Source organism: Tachypleus tridentatus, chromosome 6 (assembly GCF_004210375.1).
Source record: "Tachypleus tridentatus isolate NWPU-2018 chromosome 6, ASM421037v1, whole genome shotgun sequence".
Classification (NCBI taxonomy): domain Eukaryota; kingdom Metazoa; phylum Arthropoda; class Merostomata; order Xiphosura; family Limulidae; genus Tachypleus; species Tachypleus tridentatus.
In genome coordinates this window covers 155,178,518-155,204,741 of record NC_134830.1, presented here as the reverse complement: position 1 = coordinate 155,204,741, position 26,224 = coordinate 155,178,518, and the positions used below count along the sequence as shown (strand labels likewise).

Here is a 26,224-nt window from a genome sequence, read left to right as displayed (position 1 = left end):
TTTTGTCCTTTTAATTCAACTTATATTAAACTGGATATATGTTTTTCTTTTTCCAGCTTCATAGAATATGGATTATCGCCGATAGAAATGAAATCTTTCCTTTGTTCAATCAACAACCCGTAGGTTATAAAATGAAAGACAAATATATTGAAATTACTGTAAACTGATTTTTGATATAAATAAATTTTGCATTGAAATTTAGTTTGATTTTTACGTAACAGAAAATAAAGAACAATAAAGTAAATCAAGTAAGAAATAAAGTGTAATTTATAGTTAAAAGAAAACTTTTGTTAATCTGTTTGTCTGTGTGTTTCTTCTTTACCAGGAACACGTCTCGATAGAGAATCAAATGCTTAGTTAGGCTAGTTTATTATTAGTATATTTTGACAAGATTATTTGAATAACGAAATTAATCAATATGTTTATTAAAGAAAAACCTCACGTGTAGTTTTATAATATTTAGACTCGTTTATTGATTCCACAGCATTGTTAGTTTCAACTTATAAACTGAATAAAGTTTGATACATGTAAAGATAATGCTAAGTTTATGATGAATAGTGTTTACCAGAAATGTAATATTTTTGACATCCTTTATGGAAACTAACAGATATGTGGGAGAAAATGATATACACTCTTAAGTACCAGTGTGAAACTCATATTAAATATTTTTGTACCAACAGATGGCAGCATCATTTATAAATAAATGTTTTTATATTTTAGAATAACTTATTCTTAATATTTATCAAAAACGTTTATAAACATTCTTCAAGAAATGTTACATCGATATTGACTTTACAGTGACAACCAAATTTCGCCTTCGTCACTACAATTAATAAATCTCAGGATGAAACATTTGACCGTGTAGCAAAAATATTTCTTCATATCGACTTGAAGACGAAACGTCGTCCTCTACACTTGTGTTTCCACAACAGGCAGTTGCCGTCCATTCTACGAAGTTCATCATATTTTATAGTTTTCTTCCCATCCATATTTGTGTTAAATCAATCTAATACAAGTTCAAACACTGGGAAACATACACGGGTGATGAGAAAATATACACAAGAATTTTTATTTTCGTGAAATACTAAGAAACGAATAAACTTGTTTTTTGTAATCTTGTCATAATGTAATTCATTTAAAAATATGTGGATTAAATACTTATTTAGAATAAACTTTCTGAAACGAAATAAATAAGTTTTATAATGATCATGTTTAAAAAACAGAGGTGTTATAGAAAAAATAATGGGTAACAAAACACATTTAAGTTGTGTGATAACTATTCATACAACTAAACTAGTTATAGTTTCAATTTACAGTTGAACAATAATAAGTTGGTAAACAACGATGTGTGAATATAAGGAATTTATCTATTGGGTAAACATGTATTATGTCCCATCCCGGGGAAACAAAATCACTTTATTATATGTTTTAAGTAATCGTTCAAGTTCCTAAAACAAAGTTTTTCGTGATTCTTCGTGTGTACGAAAAAATAAATTTAGGCGCACCTGGATCTTGAGACAAGACTATAAGAAGGTCCATGTTTCTAAGACAAGACGATTGTAATAATTTGGGTTATTCAAAAAAAAAATCTAAACAATTAACTTTATTAACTAGGTTGTATGGAAATCATACGAAGAGCGAGCGGTTCTTCATATTTACTGACGAAAGACACAAAAATTAAAACTTGCCACAGCAGAAAAGTTGTTGCACGAAGTCGATAGTTCTCACTACACGTTGTTCCCCGCTAGTACAGCGGTACGTCTACGAACTAACCACGCTAAAATCGGGGATTCAATTCCACGCCAGAATGGTATACTTGAGATATGTCTTCCACTGGTATCAAAACGTTCAGCATTCTGGAACATTATATAAAATATAACTGGGGATTAGGGAGTGAGATGGGTAGTTCCTCTGAGAAAAGGCCTAATATGCTATACTTCGTATGTTTTCCTTTTGATAAGAAGTCGTTTTTGAATTATCATAAGAATATATGTTACAAAAATTTCAAACTCAACTTTTACAACGAACTGTAAGAATTCTGAAAGAATTCTAAACAAGACAAGTTGTTTAGTTAGATATCAGTTATCACACTAAGTCTTCCACTCAGCCCTTCGACACTTAAATGCAAACGAGGTGATGAAAACTTCGTGTCTCAAGTTATATCAATAAGGAATGTTTTAAATGTATTTGAAATTGTTTTTCTCATGAATTCAAACAGAAATTGGATCGTATTAGCCTCGGAATGGCCTTTAGGCAATGTTTCAGACTCATTTATACAAGATTCTTTTGAATATGATATGCATCTTGAAGAGTATGTGTTTTGGAACGAATGAAAAAAGTACTTCTTTTACAACTGACGTGTATGAATGATTTTATGTGTAAACTTTAATTTCTTTTATATTTTGTCACTCTATTATTATTTATTTGTTTATCACACTGCTATTGAGAACAGGTTAGGTTGGGTTACGTTATGTGAAACTTTACTGCTGGGTTTAGATTATGTTACTTTTGGTGAAAAGTTCGCATTGAAGCTTTGCCGTTGAAGCTTCGAATAATGCTACCTATCAGAAGATTATTTAATTGAGGATGCTTTGGGTGAATGAAGTATACAGGCATGAACTCGAGGCTTTACAATTAAAATAAAGAGTTCGAGACTCAGATTTTGTTAATTATTCTTTTATTAACTTTTCATATAATGAAAAGCTTCATTCAACATCCATATTTTAAAATGGATTAAATTTTTAATGTAAGTAACACTTTTACTGGATATTAATTTAACTCTGTACTACTTAATATGATTATTGGTCCTTCAGAATAACGGCATTAGAATAGTCACAAAGAGTTAAAACAAGAAATAGTTGATGTTCTCTTTCCGGTGTTGGACATATTGAGGTATTGTACAGAACTTACATGGAGAACTTACGTGGAGACTAGAGAGAGCTCCTCCTGGTGTCTGAAAACAACTTCTGTTGTTGCCAGATATCTATTTCATTGCTACATGACAGTTTAAAAGTTTTTTTTCTACTTTCTTAACGATCTATTATATATGATACACCGTATCCACAAGTAGTTTAGATACTTGATTCTATTATGATCGTGTACCAATTGGTTACTGATCTGCTTAAACAATCAAGCTGTCATAAATCATTCTACATCATAATAGATGAGTTATAGTCTATAATTCAACCACTTCAGTGACCACTGAATAAGACAACTTTCTGTTGTTATCTGATCCTGTTCTGGTTATATTTTTTTTAATTTACACAGCCCATCTAATTTCCAAAATGTCATTACAGCCAATATCTCAATATTGTGTATATACCAAACTTACTGGTATTACTACCAAGCATAATTTCATCATCACCGAATCTCTGCTAGTTCTTATAAATTATTATAAAGATATTACATGTCTAGTAAACACTGTTCATTATAAACTAAACACTATGTTTACATGTATCCAACCATTATTCAGTTAACTTTAGGCCCCAGAGCAACTTGAAAGGTTATTAATATTAGGCTAATAATTTTGTATTTAATAAATACAATTAAACTTGTTAATTAAACAAGATCATACTTTACAATCGGCTTTCTTTTACGGATGTATTGACAAACAAATATAAATCACAAATCAATGCTGTAAATTTTACAGAAATGTTTTTAATTTTCTTTTTGATACTGATGTACTTTCAAAGTCCGACATCATGACACATAAGCATAATGGTGTTTATATTAGTAGTTCGTTCAAAAGTAAATTACAGAGTTATTTGTTTATCTTCGTTAAAATCTGAAATAATTTAAGTTTAAAACTTTAATTTCTTTTCTGTTTATCAATTCACTGTTATTATTTATTTGTTTGTCACACTGCTATTGAGTTTAGGTTAGGTACAGCTACGTTATGTCAAGGGAAACTCTCAAATTGAGCTTATTTTAGGCTTCTGAAAAATTTCCATTTTACAATAACTATTTCTAACAAACTTAATGTTCTGTGTTTCACAGTAGCGATAACTGAATATACAGTAAACTCAGCAGATAGCCCGATGTGTGTATGATATAATAATAAACACACTAACAGAACTGAATATAAATAAACATTCCGAACGATATTTTCTATTGACAGGAACTTATATTATAACATTTTTATCCAGTTGATATGGCATGTGTGATTAACAGCTTATCTTCTTATTAAATAAGTTTCTTTATCCAAATTATGGTATCAATTAACACCTCTTTAAGTTTAATTCACTTTACTATCTTGCTTACTCGTAGTCTTAGAATCGCTGGTTCGAGTCTCCGTCACAGACACATGCTTGGCCTATCAATGGTAAAACAGTACTCCAAAAGTTCCAAAATTCGTGACTTATATATGATGTTTTATTTATTGTTGTGAATATTATCTGAAATCAGGTAAGGATGCGTAGTCTAGTCTTTTAATAACTATCAGACCACATCATAACTGATTTGTTACTTTTTTTGCAAGAAGATGTTTTTTTAACTTTACTGCTTTTATAAATTTTAAAGTTCTAAAGAATATGCCACTTTCGGATGGATAATATAAATAATTGATTTTCTGAGAAATTTATAATGTCTGAGAGTTTAAAATTTATACAGATTATAAAACTTATCACGTATGAAATGAGAAACAGAGGCCTTACGTTACGTTGTTTTCTTAATGCAAAGCTACACATTGGGCAATGTGAACTTTGTTTACTGCACCGAACCAACACAAGATATAATCGATTAAAGTCACTAAAATCATCGTTAAGTCTTGGGAGAAGAGAGAGGAATTTTGTATTTGTAGAGCCTAAGAAATCTTCAGTTTTACAAAAGGGTAAGAATGGAACATTTTAACTTCTACTTTACAAACAGCTGTAGAGACATAGGAGAGATTCATAAGTGGAATAGCGTTTGTGATATATTATTTGTTACACAAGATCACACTCGTATATATATATACGTCTGCTATATACACATTTGATGGATAATAAACTTATATCAATAGAAAAATTAAATATATATATATTAATTTATAGTGCATATTGAAACCAATTACAACAGTAGTCAAATAATTTGTAGTTGTTTTAAACACAAACTTCCTCAGATTAACAAAGAGAAAGTTTCGAAGTCTTTGGAAACCAGAAGATCACCATAGAAGATTGAAATGTTGTTCCCCACTTAATATTAGTAAAAGATTTTAAACCCACACCAAAGTCTTAAGATACATTTTACTTCAAGTGCGTTTCTGATCCTTTAAAATTGTTTAAGTTAATTAAGTTACTTATTCATAACAACATCGAGAATTTTGTGCTTTTAACTCTACTTATATGAAACCTTACATTTTTTTATTTTCACAGCGTCTCAGGACTCGGATTATCGCCAGTTGAAATGATATTTTGAAATTTTACCTTTATTCAAAGAACAACCCGAAGGTTATACAATGAAAAAAAATATATACTTAAAATTACTGTAAACATAATTTTGAAATAAGAAACTACACTGAAACTTAGATTGATTTTTTCGCAATAGAAAACACAAAACAATAAACTGAATAAAGTAAGAAACAAAGTGTAATTTATTGTTAAAAGAAAACATTTGTTAATCTGTCTGTCTGTGTGTTTCTCCTGTACCAGGAACACGAATTGATACAAAGTCAGATGCTTCCTTAGGTTAATATCTGTAGGATGTATATATCGAGTGTTGACAGTTAAAAAAAGAATGCTGTAAAAGAAATTTTACCACGTGGTGAAATGTTTGACACGGAGATTTATCTTTTATCTGTACTTACAATCTTGTTATCGATATTTAATCAATAAACAGCTGTTTACATTTCAGAAAGTTTTAAACTTGTCAGAAATCAATTTTTCGTAACTTTATCTCATACTGTAGTTGTGTCAACCTGTGACAGTTTTTTATTGATTGAGCTCATTAATACAATGTTCATAGTTTCAACAACTCCTTTATAAACCTTGATTGCGTAAACTAGTCACAGACAAAACGCCAAAATCATTGTTGTTCAATAATCATTATTGTTTTATACATGTGTGTACTGATACTTTACTGTATTTAGTATCAGACTTCTCATTGTTAACCAATAAAATACGAGGCTTCTAAAATATTTAGTGAGGCCTCACTCCTAGTTGTTTAGAAAGAAAAATTATATCTGATAAATGTTTACTCGCGAAACTTCAATTATTCCATCTATACATCTTATATCCATCAATATTTACAATCTACTGTTAATAATGTATATATATATATATATATACCATGTATTTCTTATAAACTTGTGCACAGATATAGTAATTGGTAATAAACACATTCAATGATAGTACATTATCACATAATATTCATTACCTATATAACACTTCACCATATAATACTTAATTGTAAAAGAAACTCCAAATTAAGAAAAAATTGATTAATATAGGTATACTTTATATTAATTATGTTTAATTAATACATCAAATTGCATGCCATCCGTAGCAATCAAGACGTGTCCTTATTCGTCTTCATTTCACTATTAGTTCTCTCCTGGTCTTCTATTTAAACTCATACAAAAAATTTCTTCAAGGAGTGGAAAGTTGTAATTACTCGCGCACTTCACTGTTTTACACGCACTTCAATTTCTCATTTAACACTTCTTCGCTCAGTTTTATTCCACTTGAATAACATTATCGTAATGTGGGTTTTCTTTTATCTATCATTGATTGTTTTTCGGGTAATATTTCAAAACTTTTTTTGTTATCGTCTCTGGCTAATTAATCTTGTCCTTCTACACCTGTTCTCAAACTTTTCATTCTTAGATTCTCAAACATATATATATATATTAATTAATTCTATTAAAATGTTATCTGTATGTTTAACTTACGATTAGCTAACCTAACCAATTAATTACGAATTTAATAATAACGTGTAGCTATTAAAAAATCACTCTACATCAAAATCAGATGGGGTTTCGTCACATAATTCAACCACTTCAGTGCTCTGTGAGAAAGACAACCTTCTGTTGTTGCCCGGGCCTAATTTGGTTTTATTATTGAATTTAAACAGTTCATCTAACTTACAACATATCATTAAAACCAGTCTTTCACGTTTTGTGCATATCACACTACTTACTAGTATAACTATAAAAAATATAATGATTTCATTACTGAATCAGTCAACTTCCAATTATCTGAGTTACTTCCTTCTGCTGTAGCTCTCACGTGGTCTACATGTTGATGAAATTCCCAGATACTTTACCCAGCTCTCGAAGAGATGAAGAGTCAGATTTCATCTTGCATGTTTGACAGCTCAATAAAGTTTGACTCTACAATTATATTCTGAATTATCTGCAACGTTTTTACAGACAATAGTTCTTGCCAGTCGGATACTCTTATATTCATCAAACTTCCTGAATATTTAGTTTTACTTCTAAAACTATAGGATAATGTAATTCATTGGCTGTGAGCAGAACAAGTTCTAGCCAATCTAAGATATCAACTATTCCTTAATTTAATTACATCAGTTTGATAATCAAACCGATTTAAATTAATTTAATATCAATAAGGTAAGTTTATCTTTTACATATAAAATAACGAAGTTCCTGGTGTCTTAATTTTGTGAAAATAAATTTTATTATATTTTTACACAGTTCAGGGTCACATACTCTAATGAGACCTTCAATACATTTCAGTATAACTACCTCTATGATTTCACAGTTTGAGCTAACGAACAGTTTCAAACCATATCCGCCTGTCTATTAAACCTTGTTTTTGAGGGTTCCGAAAGGAAATCAAAATCCTATCTTTAATATCTTTAATTCTAATAAAAATATTCTATCTTAACAAGATATCGTCTAAGGCCTCATAGTTCTCAGTTAATCCTTCCTGTAAGATCCTTACTAAACATAGATAGCTATTACCTGATTGGTCATATGAAATGACGTCATATTTTCCATACCGCTCTCATCGAAATTAACACGACTACTTACCATAAAAGATTTCCCAATTATATTAATTCTTCTCGTGATCAAACTATTAATCGAACACACTGTAAAAATCATACATCTTCGAAAAATATCCACTTATCTCCTTATAACACAAAATTTCCTTCTTCAATAAAAATCATACCCGTCATACTCTCGCTCTTTGCCGCTATGTTTCCAATCATCTGTAGAAAAATGACAGAAGTAAAACTACAGACATGTTTACTAGTAAAACATATAAAGACAAGTGTCTTATAACCACACACATATGTATGTATAACATATACAACAATGTATAGACACATCTTATATTGTCTACTTAATTCTAATTTCATCTTCCATATGGCTTAACATATTGTTAAAAGGTCCTAGTACAGAACGTGTTTCTTCACTAGAGCTAACATTAACTCTTTATCATTAGTTTTGCCTTTTCGTTTGCTTGTTTCTCTCTATGTTCAGAAGGTTGTGTTAAATGTTTATTAGGTAACTGAAAGGTTAACTGCATTCTCTGAAACAGCTCAGTGTTGTAATCGTAATCTACTGCATGATAAAATACTTTTCGGGTTATTATTTCTTGTATAGGGATCAGTACATCTCTACCATGTAATGTAAAGAACGAACTTTCCAGAGTAGACTCATTTTCATCACTTATGTAATAGATGAACCAGCTCTTCCCCAGTTTTCTGATCTTTCCCACAGTATTGAGAGATCATACTTAGCAAAGTTCTGTTGAATTTTTCTACTAATACGTTAGCAGCTGGATGAAAGCAGTTGTTTCAGTTTTCTGGACATCTAACAATTGATAAATGTCTTTTACTAACGTAGAAACGAAGTTAATATCCCTATCCGTTACTAAGTACTGGGTTACACCGTATCTAGCTATTATGTTATTTACAAATGATTCAGCAATCGTTTCCGCTTTTTGATCAGACAAGCAAGTTATTTCTTAACTCATTATTATTTTGTTCACTAATCTCATAATCTAAATCACAAATCATTGGGCCAAAAACTCACATGACACTAACATATCAATTTTAATGTTTAATTAGCCAGTTCTCAGAGTGAGTTTATAGCATATGAAGTAGGATTGGTGGCAGTCGAAGCTTTCTTTGATAATACAGTTTATTATTGCATACTATGACACCCGCCCATCAATTTTTATTATGAGAAATGAAAGCAGTGGCGGTAAGACTAATTAAATTCGCTGTTGGTGCTTTACCATCATCTATAGTCAGAAATCATTATTAGTTGTGATTTTATCATAATCTTAAAATAAAATCTCAGACACACACACAAAAAAAAGTTTTTAAACTCTTTGAGTCACACTAGATGGCACTATATTCCAGACAATGTTTGACAGGAATATTCATTTTCAAATGAAATAATGGTTTCAGAACATTTAAAAAAACAAAACTTAAATTTATAGATTTCTCACATTTAGCAATTCTAGTCCCAACATAAAATATTTCTATTAACATATATTCGTCGTTTCCTTTTCAATAACGAACTGAAACACTGTTGTACAACGAGCTCTACGGCTTCACTTTACGTTAACACTTCAATAAATCCTGCATGGTTACAGTTTTACTGTGATATTGGAAAAGAGTGTGACATGTTATTGTCCAGTTTAAAAAGATTCAATAAAACTGTTAAAACTCAAACAGTATTATTATATTCACTAGTTTCTGATCTTATGAACCAATAGGGATCAGAATTTGATAAGAAATCAAAGGATTAAAATAGGTAATTGAAAAAAGATTTATACTTGTTATAAGCCGTAATAAAGACAATATGTTAAAAGACCCATGTTATTTTTAAACAAGATATCAAGCTAATAATGTACAATAACCCTCATTAAAAAAGTTTATAAAATGAAAAACTGATAAACATTATAAGACACATTTATGCTTGACATAAGACAAAGGTGTTAAACCTATTACATTTTAACCTTTTCGTATTTTATATTGTTCCTTAGAGATTTTCAACAAATATAACAGAATCTAATAATAGTGTTACATGCACACTATAAGCGTATAATATCTTTTGCTGACTACATTTTCTTTTAAAACTTGATTTTTACGACAAACATAAATTGCGGAATACCATTTACAAAAGCCTTTCGATACAACATACCTTGTAAACATTATAAATTAAATATATTACAGACATTATAATAAATGAAAAAAGTGAAACTAACCTTATAAGAAAAATAGAACATACTATACGAAGCATGTTTCAATGACTCGGAAACAAGTTAGTAAATTAAATATTTGAATTAATTTCAGATCTGTTTACAGATTCTTAAACAGTTGTTGATTGAAGAAATAATGTGGATAGAGAAACATATCCAATGAGAACATGAGTTGTTAATCATACATGCTATACCAACTGTGAAACAATTGTTATTAAATAAGTATCTGGCAATAAAAATTAACGTTCGGAAAGTTTATTTATATACTGTTGTGTTTGTGTGTTTTTATTATAGTAAAGCGACATCGGTCTCTCTGCTGAGTCTTCCATATATTCAGTTGTCTGTACTATGAAACATAGAATAATAAGTCAATAAGAAGTAATTATTGGACGCACCGTAGAACGTATAATTTAAATAAAATATTTAATTTTCACCTAAATAGCCTTAAATAAACTCATTTATAAAGTTTCACATAACATAACGTAACTGTACTTGACCTAAACTCGTTTGGAATGTGACAAAGAAATAAATAATAATAATGTGTATATAACAAACATATTAAAGTTTTCACATACAATAATTCAGATTCTAGCAAAGGGAAACAAAGACAAACTAGCGATATAAACACCAAATGCTTGTTCAACATGATATCGGACTTTGAATGAACATCAGTATCAAAAAGAAAATTAAAAACATTTGTATAAAGTTTACACCGTTGATTTGTGATTTAAATTATTTTATCAATACATCTGAAGAAGATAGCCAATCATAAAGTACGACTTTTGTATAATTTAAAATCAGTAAGTAGTAATCTGATTATAACAGTTTCGTAACTCAGAGCTATGGCATTCACTATGATTACGTCATAACAATATATTATATAAATTAGTCAATTTAAAGAACACTGTTAACATAACCAAATAACTTACAGCTGATATCAACGTCTTTTAGCTTATTGCATTGGAATGAAGATGAAGTCAGTGGTAAGTGTTTTACAGCTTATTCTGTAAGTTACTTATTGGTTAAACTCTATTACAGCTCACCGGAGACAAATAGTTGTATTTGATGCATGGTATTATTCCAGTGTGAGAAGTGGCAAATTGAACATAATAATTTCTTGTTTGTTGTTTCATTTGTCAAAGTGCTGGTTTACTGTTAATTCTTCTATACTATATGAGAGTTCCTTTCTGAGAATTACTTCATCAATTTATATTTCACAAATAATGACCCGAAATGAGATTAGGTCTCTTATGAACAGTAATTAATTTTGGTTTAATTATCTCACATTATTCTGCGTAGAGAAGTGCCTCTTCTCACACTGAAATGATATCATTCAACAAATACAACTATTTGTCTCCGGTGAGTTGTGTTACAATTTCACCGATAATTAGCTTATATAATAAACTGTAGAAAATTTACCACTGTCCTCATCTTCATTAGACTGCGATAGGATAAAAGACGTTGATAGAAACTATAAGTTACAGATACGATAGAAAGTGTTCGTATTACTGCGTCGTGAATAGTTTTTCCTCATAACTTAAAAAGTGTCACGATTAGGATAATGAAAGTAAAGTATATTATAAATATTATATCAACACACACCTTCATACATTTCTATGTAAATTGAACGACATATAAACTGTTTATAAACAAATAATCAAATGTAGGAGGTGCAGAAAGTGTTCGTGCGTCTACTTTAATGGTCAGTTGTGCAGCCCTTCAGGTGAATTACTTGGCGCAATCTCTCCTCATAGCCCTCCATGATCGTTTGACAGTACTCGACTGGTATTTTCTTCCATTCTTTTTACAGAAGGTCTCTAATTCATGCAAGGTTTTCGGATGACGTTGATTAACTCTTATCTTCAACTCATGCCAAACGTTTTCAATTGGGTTGAGATTGGGTGACTTCGTTGGCCACTCCAGAACGCTTATATGATTCCTCTGCAACCAGGATTGCACATATATCGATGTGTGATAAGCATCATTGTCGTGCTGGAAGATCCAACAATGTCCAAGCCGCAAGTTCCGAGCATAATTCTTGATATAAGTGCCTAATATATCAACGTACTCTTTTTTTCATGATTCCGTTGACGCGGTGAAGGCTGCCTACACCAGAAGAGCTGAAGAAGCCCCATAGCATGATCGAGCCACCTCCGTATTTCACAGTAGGGACGATGTTCCTTGGAAGATTTCGTTCCCCCTTCTTACGGAGAATATTGCGAACATCATTGTGGCCAAAAGCTCGATTTAGTCTTGTCTGACCAAAGAATGAGTATTCTTGCATACCTCAATCGTGCTTCTAAATGAACAGGCTTTAAATATGGATTTCTACGTGGACGGCATGTTTTGAACCTAGAAGAGAGTAACGTTTTCGTAACTGTAGAGGTGCTTACTTCAACCCAGTTTCCCTTACCAGTTTCTGTATGTCAGTACGTGTTAAACAAGGGTTCTTACTAACTTTTCTGAGAACCTTCCTCTTGGTTCTTTCTGAAATTTTGGTGGGTCGTCCAGAACGAGGGAGGTTAGCAGTTGACTCTGAGAGCTTAAACATGGCAATTATTGTTTGAACAATAGATTTCTGCACATTAAGTTGTGTATTAACAACGGAAAGAGATACACGAGACTTGTATTTTACAATAATTCGGCTCTTTAAATCACTGGACAGTTTATTCCTGTTTGCCATAAAATAATTTATAGTTGTGTTAAAACATGAATTTCCTCAAATTAACCAAGAGAAAGTTTTCAACTCTTTGTCAACCTGAAGATGACCTGAGAAGGTGGAAATGTTGTTCTCAACTTAATCTCAGTAAATGTTTTAATACCAATACCAAACATCTTAAGATACATTTTTACTTGAAGTTGGTTTCTCGTCATCACGAATAAACTTCCCAAATCCTTTGAAAATAATTAAATTTAATTAAATAACTCACTTATTACAACATCGAAAATTTTGTGCTTTTTATTTAATTTATATGAAACTTTATATGTCTTTTTTTTTTTAAAGCTTGTGAGGATCCGGATTATCACCAATAGAAATGATGTTCTGAAACTTTGCCTTTATTGAATTAACAACCTAAAGGTTATAATAGTGCAATAAAAATATATTCTTGAATTTACTGTAAACATAATTTTGAAATAATAAAAAATTTCATAGAATAAACTGAATCAAGTAAGAAATAAAGTGTAATTTATAGTTAAAAGAAAACTTTCGTTAATGTGTCTGTCTGTGTGTTTCTCCTGTTCAAGAAACACGATTTTATACAGAATCAAATGCTGGCTTAGGTTAATTTCCGTAAAATATATTTCAAGTGTTTGCAATTCGAAAAAAAATGGTCCAAAAAAAATATTACTACATGGTCAAATGTTTGACCCGGAGATTTTCCTTGTATCTGTTCTCACATTCTTGTTATCGATATTTGATCAACAAGCCAGCTGTTTACAATTCAGGATGTTTTAAGTTTGTCAGTAATCAATCCTTCGTAACTTTATTCCATCATGTGGTGATGTCAACCTGTCACAGTTTCTTTCTGGTTCCAATCATTAATACAGTGTCCATAGTTTCCATAACCCCTTGAGTGACCTTGATAACGTCAATTAATCACAGACTAAACGCTAAACGTGCAGCGGAAACTTTCTCAACATATTTTATAGAATCATTGTTCTTCTATAATTATCATTGTTTCATTCACGTGTGTACTGAAACTTCTGTGTACCTGTAAGCTTTCAGAGGAGATATATTGTCTTTGTAAAAAAAACAAAAAAACTGAAGATATACAAGCTTTCCATGACGAGAATGTTGATTATTTAAATGGTTATAATTTCATAAGAAAGTTGAAATTTAATATATATATTTTTATCACAAGGTTTTGTTTTCCTTTTGGTTACTACGGTCTGCACTATAGGAAGTAAAGCTAAAAATGGAAATAACATAGAAAACCGGAACATCTACGATGGTTGCGGTGATCACGGAAACAAAGAGGGAGACATGGAAGTAACAGGGATCCAGGTTTTTATAAAAGTAATGGAAATAAAGGAGAAAATAAGAAATGTTAGAAAGAGACACAACTAGAGGCTTAGACACTACCTATGGCTTGAGAGGTGGTGGAAGCTACAACAACAGTTTGGGATACGAAAGAGTATTGGATAGTGAGCTAACAAAGAATGACCGTCACAATTTGTTTACAGAAAATCGTAATAGCAGAGGATAATTGGTAACAGCTAATTCAGGTTACTTTAAACTATTGAGTATGTTAAACTTTTAATATATAAATATTGCGAAATTTCACCTTTCTCGTAAGAATGATACAAAATTTAATTACCTGGTCATGCCGCTTGATTTTTAGCGTGAGGATCGTGAGTTTAAATATTCGTAATACGAAACATGCTGACCATTTCAGTTGTTCAGACGTTTTTATGATAACGGTCAATCCTACGATTCATTGGTAATATAGTAGCCCAATAGTTGATTTACACTGATAAATTAGAGACTGCCAGCACAGATAGCCCTCGTTTAACCCTCTGTGAAATTAAAAAGGAAGAAGCAAACCAATTCAGGAATACAAAATTGAAAGTAGGTAAAATGATTAAACAGTTTATAATTCTGATAGTAACTTACTGATTGACCAACATTTATCCCCAAGTGGCACAGCGGGAAGTCTGTGTATTCACATCAACAGAAATCGGGTTTTGATAATCGTTGTGGGCACGTACAGGTTGCCCACAGAGTAGCTTCGTAATCTGAATTGTGAAATAAAAAAAAACTGTTGATTGAAATTAAGTTCGATTTTTTAGAATAGAAAATGAAGAGTAATTTATACTTTAAAACATCTTTAGATAATTTGTTGGTGTGTGTTTCTCATGTACCATTAACACTGTTTGATACAGAATTATATGCTTACTGGTGGGTAGATTCTTTAGAATATATTTCCAGTCTGAGTCAGGAAAACTTTGGCGTTAATGTTATACCACAAAGACATTGAGAAAAGAAAACAACAGTCAAACGAATCACCAATTCCATTGACTGTAGAATAGTATAAACTGTACAAGTATGTTTCGGTGTTGGTAAATGCGTGTATTAACAGCAACAATGTACGAATTGATCTATTTATCATCTGCTTATTTTCAACTTCTCCAAAATTATCTGATGTTTTATAATTTTCAAAAGTTCAGATTTTAAAAACTTGCTTCGTTTCCTTATACTGATTAAGATATTTTGACAAAAATATGTGGGATAACGAAATAAATTCAATTGATTTATTAAAGAGAAACCCACATGTAGTTTTATGATATTTAGGTTCATTTTTTGATACCACGGTGTACTAGATTTCAACTTCTCAACTGAACAAAAATGGATACGTTTAAACATGGTGATAAGTTAATAATGAACAGTTTTCACGAGTAAAATAATATTTTAAATAATTTATAAGAACTACCAGGAATGTTGGAAAAATGATATATTCGATTAGTTTAAATATAAATTACGTAAAATTATTCATCCTTAGTCTAAATTGTTCAGCTTAACTTGCATTGATAAATGTAATTATAAATCACTGATTAATTTAGTGAATATAGTCAATATAAACATCATTTGACTTGTGTTGTAACGACTATCATTGAAGGAGCTTGGCGGAAAATACATTATAATTCTTCCTGTTTGTTGTTTTATACGACGAGAACATTTGTCCCAGTGTTATTTTACTGGGAATTCTGTTATATTGAATTTGAATAAAAATTTATATTTCACTAAAAATGTCTCATAATGATATTTGGTATCTTCTCATCAGAAGTCAATTTTAGTTTAATTATCTGGCATTATTCTACGTGGAGAACTGCAACTTCTCATGAAGGAATGATACCATGCAACAAATACAACTATTTATCTTCGGTGAGTTATGTTGCAGTTTAACAGATAATTAAGTTATAGCATAAACTGTAGAACACTTCCCACTATCCTCATGTTCATTAGATTGCGATAAGTCGTTGATATCAGCTGTAAGTTAGTTGGCTATGTTTAAAGTATTCTTGAAGTTTACGTATTTAGATAAAGGAGTGATATGACGCAATCATTCTTAAGGCCATAGCTGTGAGTAATGAAAATGGGATGTAACTTTCTATCATTGGTTTTACTAAAAGAAATGTTGTACTCTATATTTAGCTTTTTCTTCAGATGTATTTGCAAGTCCGATATCACACAAATAATGTTTATGGTGTTTATATCGTCAGTTCTTCCAAAAGTAAATTACAGAGTTATTTGTTTTTCTTCAATACAATCTCAATTATTTTATGTGAAAAAATTTAATTTGTTTTTATTTTATCAATTTATTATTATTTATTTATCTATCACACTCAAACTTTCCTTTTGTGTTTAGGTTAGATACAGTTACATTATGTTATGTTAGTTTAGTTTAGACTGCTTTTCATTGACAGAAACTTATTTTATAACAACTTTTTTTCCCGTTGGTGTATCATGTGTGATTAACAACTCGAGTTCTCATAAAATAATAAATTTTATGCACGTTATAATTTCAATTAACAGCTGTTTATGGTAATATAAACATACCTGGAATCATTGCAAATATTTAATACACCTTACAATCTTGTTTCCAAGTCATTCAGACCTGTTTCATAAAGTTTGTTCTGTTGTTCTTTAAAGGTTAGTTTCACTAACTTATTGATTATAATGTCTGTAATATATGTAATTTATAATATCTATAATGTATGTTGTATCAAATGGTTTACGATAATAGTATTCCGCAATCTATGTTTATCGTATATGAACCGGTCTGAAAAGAAACCGTTGTCAACAATTGATATTTCTTGTTTACAGTGTGCGGTAAAAACTATTATTATAAACTCTTCTACCTATTGAAAATATCGAAGAAAGTATATGAAAAATATAAAGTTTAACAAAGTAACAAGTCTAACACTAATGTCTCATGTAATGTATGAATGTGTGTTATAATGTTTATCAATTCTTCATTTTTTTCAATTTGTATAAGAATTATTAGCTTGATATCTTAGTTTGGAAATTACAAAGATATTATGTGATATTTTCAATATTACGGTTGATAATAAGTGGTAATCTTATTTTTAATTAGCTACATTAATCGCTAGATTAATTATCAAATTCTGATTCACATTAAATGATAAGATCAAAATTAAGAATAAAATTGTTTGACTTTCAACAGTTTCAATGAATCTTATTAAACCAGACAATAAAATGTCATACTGTTTTCTTGTATTGAAGTCGTACCGTAGCTACGCAGGAAGTCTGGAATTGCTAAGGTAAGTAAAGCCAAAATGATCATTCTTTGACACTGTTTTTCGCTACGTGTCTCTCCACAAATAAGACTGTATTTTAAGATCATGATAAAATAACATCTAGTAATGGTTTCTGACTGTGAATAGCAGTAAAGTATTAGTAGTGAATTTTAATTCATCTTGCAGCCTCTGATTTGATTTGTTAAAATGAAAATAATTTGATAGATGTCACAGTATCTAATTATAAACTGTGTTATGAAATAAAGATTCCACGATAGCCAACCATACTTCGTAATCCAGATATTTACACTGATGATTTTGTAATTACTCATAAAAATTGATGTCACGTGAGTGTGTGGCCCAATAATGTCACTGTTTTTGGAGTTTTGAATACTGTTCGAAAGTGTTTTTGCAATATTACATGGGCCTAATAATTTAAATGAGATACAAGTTATTTTGGTTTTAAAATCAAATTTTCTATGATTCATACAGGCAGACTTCAAAATAAATATTTATTTTTTTTCTATAACGTAGAAATTGTTTAAAAAACAGGAAGAAAATCAATTCTTCTTTAGATCAAATTATTATTTTGTTTATCACGATGAACACTTTTATTATTATGTTTTTCAAGATAAATGTAAATAAACTAAAGGAAAGAGAAGAACATTGATGAGAAAGGAATATAAATCCTTATTCATTTTCATATGTTTATGTGAAACACTCGTCTTTTATTCTTAAAACTATGTGTTGTGTTCATTCTTTTATTTATCCACCTGTTGTCAAGCTGGCATTGTGTGACCATTTTTTTTTCCAATGTTGGATACGTACGTTCGTGTCCCATTCTCACAAAAATTTTCAGTTCAGGTTAATTTGTGCTACGTTATATTAGTTGAAACTTTAATGCTTTGTTGTTTGATTCTTTAAAAAATTAAAACTTCGTATAACTTGATTGTCAACCTCACAACATACAAAAACTTTTAGGATTTTACAATATAGCTAATGATGCTGTTTGTAGTTGACTTTATTAAGAAGTTCAAGATTTTTGTACAAACCAAATGAGCAATAGGAAGATGTTACTATTGTGTAGAATACCTTTCAAACTTGTTTTGGAGGAATCAATGAACAATCACCACTCACTCTGCTCATATACTGCAGCTTCTAGTGATGGTATTAATTGTGCAATATTAATACAATAAACCAGTGAACCTTCATGCAAAGAAAGTATAAACTGTTTCTCATTATTTCTGTACCAGTAATGTGATGTCCCTGGAGAAAGTAACCTCTTAGTCTGAAACCTATAACCCATAATACCTGGATAATCTTTTAATAGGCTCTAATCTATCATCAAATCAATAAGTTCATATTATGAAAAGCTGTTGTTTCCCAGATGTTTTATGTTGAAGCCACTCCCTATTATCATTTCTGTTGACACTCAGAAATTTACTATAAATATAATAGAATATATTTTGGTTAGTTACACCACCTGTTGCTGCCATAAAGAATAGCAAATAATACTGAATAGAAAAAAAGTATCAAAGTGGACGCAAAACCAAATACTATCGAGAAATAACATGTCGAGCGCCTATAACCGTTTATATGCTAGCGGTGTGTTTCTCATGGGTTCTATAACAACCAATAAAGCTCTCACTATATAAAAATCTATAGCCAGTTGTTGTTAAGATTTTACGCATAGCAAAATTTGACCAGATCTCAATAAAAAGATTTACTCATGTAAAATTACATGTGACATTTTTCTAGAAATCTGGAAGTGATGGAGAAAAATGGTTATCATTTCTGGATTCAGCGAACAGAATTACTGTATAACTTTAACTGGCGATAGAAACTTATGCATTTTGTTTCAGAAAGTTTATTCTAAATAATTATCCCATCCACATGTCGTGTGAAAGTGAATTTCATTATCACAACAGAAGAATACAGAAAGTATTTTATATGTCAAATAACAACCTTTTAATGTACATTTTATAATCTCTTGGGTTTTCTTGTGCTGGCTCATTATGCATTATTTTAATGTGACATTGACATTAATTTAGAAAAACATAAATGTAAAGGGAAGACCACTCTAAAATATAGCAAAATAGGTAGAATGGAAAGTTAGACCTAAAGAAAATTAAACACATTTAGACTTGTAATATTCTAATCGTATGTGTGTGTAAGTTTGTGTGAAACGTTGCCATCGTTTAGAAATATGAAAAAATCACTCTTGAGGTGTAGGCGTTGCAAACTGATATTTTTCCCTTATAAACTTATCAGAAAGTATGTCAGACCTCAACGTCACATATTAAATATTTAATTTTCCTTATACTTAAGAGAAAATAAATATGTAACATCACCATAAGATTTTAGGCCTAGAAGTACCATCAGAACGAAATTTATTTCAGTCGTTGAAGAACGTTAAAGCTGAATAAAGAGTTTAACGTTTTAGACCTGGTAAAATAATCCAGGATTCAGTTGGTATCTTTTTATAAATTAAAACAGCGTAAAATATATTCTTCAAACGTTAAATGCTGAAAAATATAGCAATATGAAATTATTTCCTCGCTTTTCACAATTGTTAAAAAAACAAGAAAGAAAAAGCCATCATTTCACACATCGATACAATCGTTCCTTAAAGTTTATTTCTCCACCCGCCCACCCTATTCACCTGTAAAATAACCATTTCTATATATACTTGTATTTGATGTTCTATTTTCTGGTTTAATTCACATAAATCGTCTGTCGTTGCTTTTCCGAACAATAATTTCAAAACATTTCCACCAACGTCTATAAAACCACGTTTTTTGTGGAGTCCGATCGGAAATAGAAAAAATATCTTTATTATCCTTTAAATCTAATAACAAATCTTCTATCTTAAGAAGATATCGTTTATCTTAGGTATTATAGTTCTTAATTACTATTTCCTGTAAGATCGTTACTAAACATAAGATAGCTGTTCCCTGATTTCTCACTTGAAATTACGTCATGTTTCCCGAACCATTGTCATCGAAACTAACACGACGACTTACGATATTAATTCTTCTCGTATTCAAACTATTAACCAAACGTACTGTGGAAATGGTTTATTTTCAAGAATTATCCACCTATCTTCTGACAACATAAAATTTCTTTCTTCAATAAGAATCATGCCCGTCTTATTTTTAGTGGTACAATACTCACTTTCCGCCGCCATGTTAACACTCATCCATAGAATAATTTCACTGGGGAACACTTTTTCAGTAACTTTGAGTTGCATTGGATATTTTAACTGATTCTCAAGGAGTTTTAGGCGCTGATTTCAAATCTGAAATTAGTTTTTCTCTACAAGCTCTAGTTTGTATGCAATTTGAGGTTAATGAAATTGTACAAATGTGAACTTGCGTAAACCATGTATAAGCATTTTCACGTCCATATATATAGATAGCTTCTAATATTTTGATCATTCTTCTTTTGTTTCAGATCAAACATGGCTTCCAAAAATAGATATCATTGCAGAAACAAGCCTGATGCCTTCTGCTCCATATGCGGATGCTACACACTCAATCGTCAGAGACGTAACATATCCTCTTTCGTCAAGCGTGCCTACAAGGCATATTTTGAAGTTCATCTTGGTGATCAAGACAAGCAATGGGCTCCTCATGTTGTGTGCCACAATTGTGAGGAAATGCTTCGAGACTGGACCAAAGGAAAACGCAATGGTCTGCCTTTTGGTGTTCCAATGATTTGGCGCGAACCCACCAACCATGTAACTGACTGTTATTTCTGCATGGTAAACACAAAGGGTGTTGGGAAGAAAAACCGACATAAGATTACGTATCCGAACATTCTCTCAGCTATTCGGCCTGCTATTCCTATAATTTCCTATAATAACGAAAAATTAAAAAATAAATAAAAATGTCAAATTGCATAAAATCTGTATCTTGCAGACAAAAACCGACTTCAGATTTGAAATCAACACACTCAAAATAGAAAGGTCTTTTTTAAAATGCAACAAAATGAGTGTTCCCCAGTGTTATCGTAGTAAATCAACAGATGTATGAACTATCAAAACATATAAAGACAAGAGCCTTATAACCATACACACATATCTATACAACCACACAGCAATGTTCATACATATCCCATGTTGTCCACGTAATTCTAATTACAGTTATGCATTTCTCTTAACATATTGATATAAGCTTGTTGCACACAACCAGTTTCGTCATTAGAGCAAGCATTAACTCTATTAATGTCATTTTTATTCTAAATACAGCTACTTGTGGATTGAATTTCACTCGTCACTTTGTAGTGGTAAGCATTACTTCAGGTTGACTTGGCACAGGACCACTTAATCTACCCCTATAATCATCTTTAACACTATAAACTTACATCGTTGTAGGCGTTATTGACAAACTGTCCATGGGCACAGTGATGTTAACGTCACTTGACCCTCTGTTTCAACATTTCCACCACCTAATATGGTATTAATGTCATCTAACTTTTAATTATATATCTGCTTCACTTATCTCTTCATCATCAAAAGATAAATCTAGTTTATTTGAGTAATTAGATTCGACCTCAATATTTTCTTTTTATCAGTCAGCTGGTTTTCCTCAGTCATATATACGTACTGATATGGTTTTTTTTTCCCTTCAGTTTCTTTAACACGTGCCAACTGTTTTCGTTTTTGATGGATTTCTTGAATTTCAAAATAAATTCGACTTGGTTTTTTTAGGACTCTAAGAAGGCCTTTTCATAGTTTTACTAGTTTCTTTCTATTTCCTATTTTAAAAAATATAAAAAAAAATAGTTTAACTGTTAATTCGACTCGCAATCACACACGCACGTGTATATAATGTACACGAGAATCTTTCATTTTACAATCGATCTGCACAGGACCGGCATAACCAGGTGGGGTAAGGCTTTCGACTCGTAATCCGAGGGTCGCGGGTAAGAATCCCAGTCACACTAAAACATGCTCGCCTTTACAGCCGTGGGGGCGTCATAAAAGAGTGGCCCAAGAGTTGACAGTGGTTGGTGATAACTAGCTGCCTTCCACTATTCTTACATTGCGATATTAGGGACGGATAGCGCAGATAGCCCTCGAGTTGTTTCCGCAAAATTCAAAACAAACAAACATATTTCCTCGTTTTTCTCTATGTTCAGCAGCTCTTGTTAAATGTGTAACAGTTAACTCAAAAGACATGGACATTCTTTGTTATAACTCAGTCTTGTAATCATAATCCACAGCATGATTAAATATTTTACACTATAATTAATATAGGCAGCATTACATCTCTACCATGTAGTTGAAAATACGGACTACCCAAAGTAGACTTATTTTCAGCACTTTGTAATAAATGAACCAGCTCTTCCCAAGTTTTCTGATCTTTCTCACAGCATTGAAACATCGTATCCAACAAATTTCTTCTGAATATTTCTACTAATACGGTGGGAGCTGAACGAAAAGCAGTTGTTTCAGTTTTGTTGTTTTTTTGGTATATAACAACTGTGAAATTTCTTTTATTATCTTTCTATATCTAACAGTACATTCTGGAGTACAACGTGTCTAGCTACAATGTTATTTACATATGCTTTAGCAATCGTTTTCACTTTTTTATCAGGAACACAAGTTATTTATTAACTCATCTTTATTTTGTTTAATAATCACATGTTTTTAATCCAAAATTACTTCTAATTCATCCTCATTTTCAGTTTTACTTTCTCTTATTTTGTTAATAGATTATTCTCTTCAGTTTCAGTGCCTCTTACTATTATGTTATATGGAGTACTCACATTAGAATATTTTCTACCTGTTATATGAATTACTTCAAAATCATAATCTTGGAATAAGAATGACCAACATGGCTAACATCGAGGAAGAGTTCATTAATGTCATTTCTAATCTTAATGGTACATGACATGTGATGATAGTAAATTTCCTACCATACAGATAACAACAAAAGGTTTTCATTCAATACATTACGGCTAAACATACTTGTTCTGAGACCGTGTAATTTACTTCAGCTTTTCATAACTTTCTACTGTAATAGGTTAAAGGATGTTATTTTTTGTTTTCATTTAATTATGGCAACACTGCATTTATAGAATAACCTGAAATATATATGTTTATGATAATTTATTTACTAACGCCTGAGTAACTTAAAATGATAGATTTTAATACAGCGTCTCCTAATTTCACGAAACCTTTTTGTCTTTTATCTGTCCAAATAACATGTGTTCAATTCTTAGTTAGCTCAGTTAGAGATTTGTCAACAACTAAAAATCTGGTATGAACTTACGATAAAATCCTATAAATCCTAGAAATGGACGAATATCTAATTTTTTAGTGTTAGATTTTACACCGTCTGAAGTTACTAAATGATCTAGATATTCTATTTCTTTTATCAACAACTGACATGTGATTGGTTTCATCGTTGAAGTTCCTTCTCGTAACCTATCAAATACACATTTTAATATTCGTATATGTTCTTCTGTAGTCGCAGGGAACGTTTTCACATCATCTAAGTAACAGAAATTTCTGAATGTTGTAGATGTAATAATACAACATACATTAATATCTTGAATGTTGAAGAAACATTACATGAACCAAAGTACATTCTGTTTAAGTGATATTTACCTGAAGGTAACACAAAAGCAGTTTTAGCTTTATCTTTTATTTATACTTGCCAGTATCCTCATTACATTCAATAGATGAAATGTATTTACTATTACAGAACCTATGTAAAGGATCCTGTATATTACGTAAGAGATAAATGTCTTCAACTGTTACAACAATCACTTTTTAAAATTCTACCAAAAACTTTAATTTTCCGTCCTTCTTAGGACTTTGTGCAACGGGGGATACATAATGACTGATACTGTCCTCTGTTACCGCTTGTTCAAACATATGTTTCACACTTGTCAATCTCTGGCATTTTATGAGGATTTTGTTCTATAGGATTATTTTCAGTTAACACTATTATCTAATTAATTTTATTTCTAACAAACAAGGTTCACTTTTCCTACAAATATATTCTAGTAATGTATTACGCTCTCTCTATGTTTTCTTTCATATTTTCCAAGAAATAAATCATAATTTATTTCACTCTGTCGTGTCTTGTGTTTACTATTCCTCACATGATGCTGTACTACTGCAGCTAATATTTCTCTATTTGTTTTGTTTTTGAATTTCGCACAAAGCGACTCGAGTGCTATCTGTGCTAGTCGTCCCTAATTTTGCAGGGTAAGACTAGAGGGAAGGCAGCTAGTCATCACCACCCACCACCAACTTTTGGGCTACTCTTTTACCAACGAATAGTGGGATTGACTGTCACATTATAACGCCCCCACGACTGAAAGGGCAAGCATGTTTGGCGCGACATGGATGCGAACCTGCGATCCTTGGATTCTGAGTCGCACGCCTTAACGCGCTTGGCCATGCCGGGCCAATGTTTCTATCTATCAGTGACCTTGTCTACTACTACGTGGTAAGGAAGTATTACACATTCTTTCATATAAACATTCACTTGTTTATTACAACAATATTGCTATATTAATTAATACCAATGCTTGTTGGTGAGTAGGAGTTGTACATTGATTTTTCCATAAGAAGTCTGAAAGGTGTTCTACTGCTAATTCGATACTTTCGAAAATTTCGTAGAGTTGACATTCAAGTCATACAAACTTTTTATGTTTTTGTGTGAACAGGATGGCAAAGCTCGTTATGAACACTGGATAAAGAAACAAGGGCTACAAACAGTTAGCCTGATTCCAACTTGATACATGAAAGTCGAACTGCAAAATGTATTTTGGAAATAAAAATCGAGTTTTTTCCCAAAAAAGTCTAGATGAGTGTGATATATATTCATTTGTTATCAATGTTCTTCTCTTTTCTTATGTTTGTATAAATTTTGTTTATGAACATAATAATAAAAAATGTCACTGTGATGAGGGAAATAATAAATATATCTAACTAAAAGTTTGTTTTCTTTCTAATTTGTAAACAATTTCTACACGAAAAAGAAAGAATATTAATTTCGAAGTCTTGGTATATGAATTATAGAAAATTTATTTTTGAAACTGAAATAAGTTGTATATAATTTAAATTATCAGACTTATGTAGTATTGCAAAATATCTTTCGAACAAACAGTCTTCAAAACTGCATAATCAGTGATATTATTGGGCCGCACACTGATGTGACATCAAAAGATTAATTTAAAAAAAAATAAAAATGAAAGCAGTGACCGTCTGATTAATTAAAGTTCGCTATTGAATCGTTACTACCATCTATAGTCAAAAATCATTATTAGATGTGATTTTATTATAATCTTAAATTAAAATTTCCTAAGTCAACAGGCACAAACACAAAACAATCTTTTTTCTTTCCTTTTATACTGTTCAGTACAACTAGATGGCGCTATATTCAAGAACAATTTTTTTGATAGAAAACTTCCATTTATCAAATGAAATCATGATTTCAGAACGTATAAAAAAATAAAACTTAAATTTATATATTTCTCCATGTATGGCAGTTCCAGTCCCAACATACAATAGTTTTTTTTTTACCTATTTTAATCGTTTCCTTTTTAATAAGTAACTAAATTAGTGTGGAAGAAGAAGGACATTGGCCTTACTTTACGTTGACACTTCCATATTTCCTGCATGGTTACAGTTTTACTGTGATACAGGAAAACAGTATGACATTTTATTGTTTATTTTAATAACATTCATCAAAACTCTTAAAAGCACAAACGATTTTATTATATTCACTAACTTGTGATCTAATGAACCAAAGGTGATCAGAATTAGATAATAAATCCAGAGATTAATA

The 26,224-nt window shown here is 30.8% G+C and overlaps 1 protein-coding gene across 3 annotated transcripts in view; it reads left to right on the top strand.

Moving 5' to 3' along the window:
• The window catches only part of LOC143254186 (uncharacterized), a 50,748-nt gene that overhangs the window by 2,038 nt on the left and 22,486 nt on the right, over positions 1 to 26,224 (top strand). For 2 of the 3 annotated variants that reach the window (XR_013030077.1, XM_076508982.1), the window contains exon 3: positions 57 to 201. The exons of the other annotated variant lie outside the window; for it this stretch is intronic. The gene's annotated coding sequence lies outside the window, so the exon portion shown is untranslated. Of the gene's footprint in view, positions 1 to 56; positions 202 to 26,224 lie in introns of those variants that run through there. 3 annotated transcript variants of the gene reach the window in all.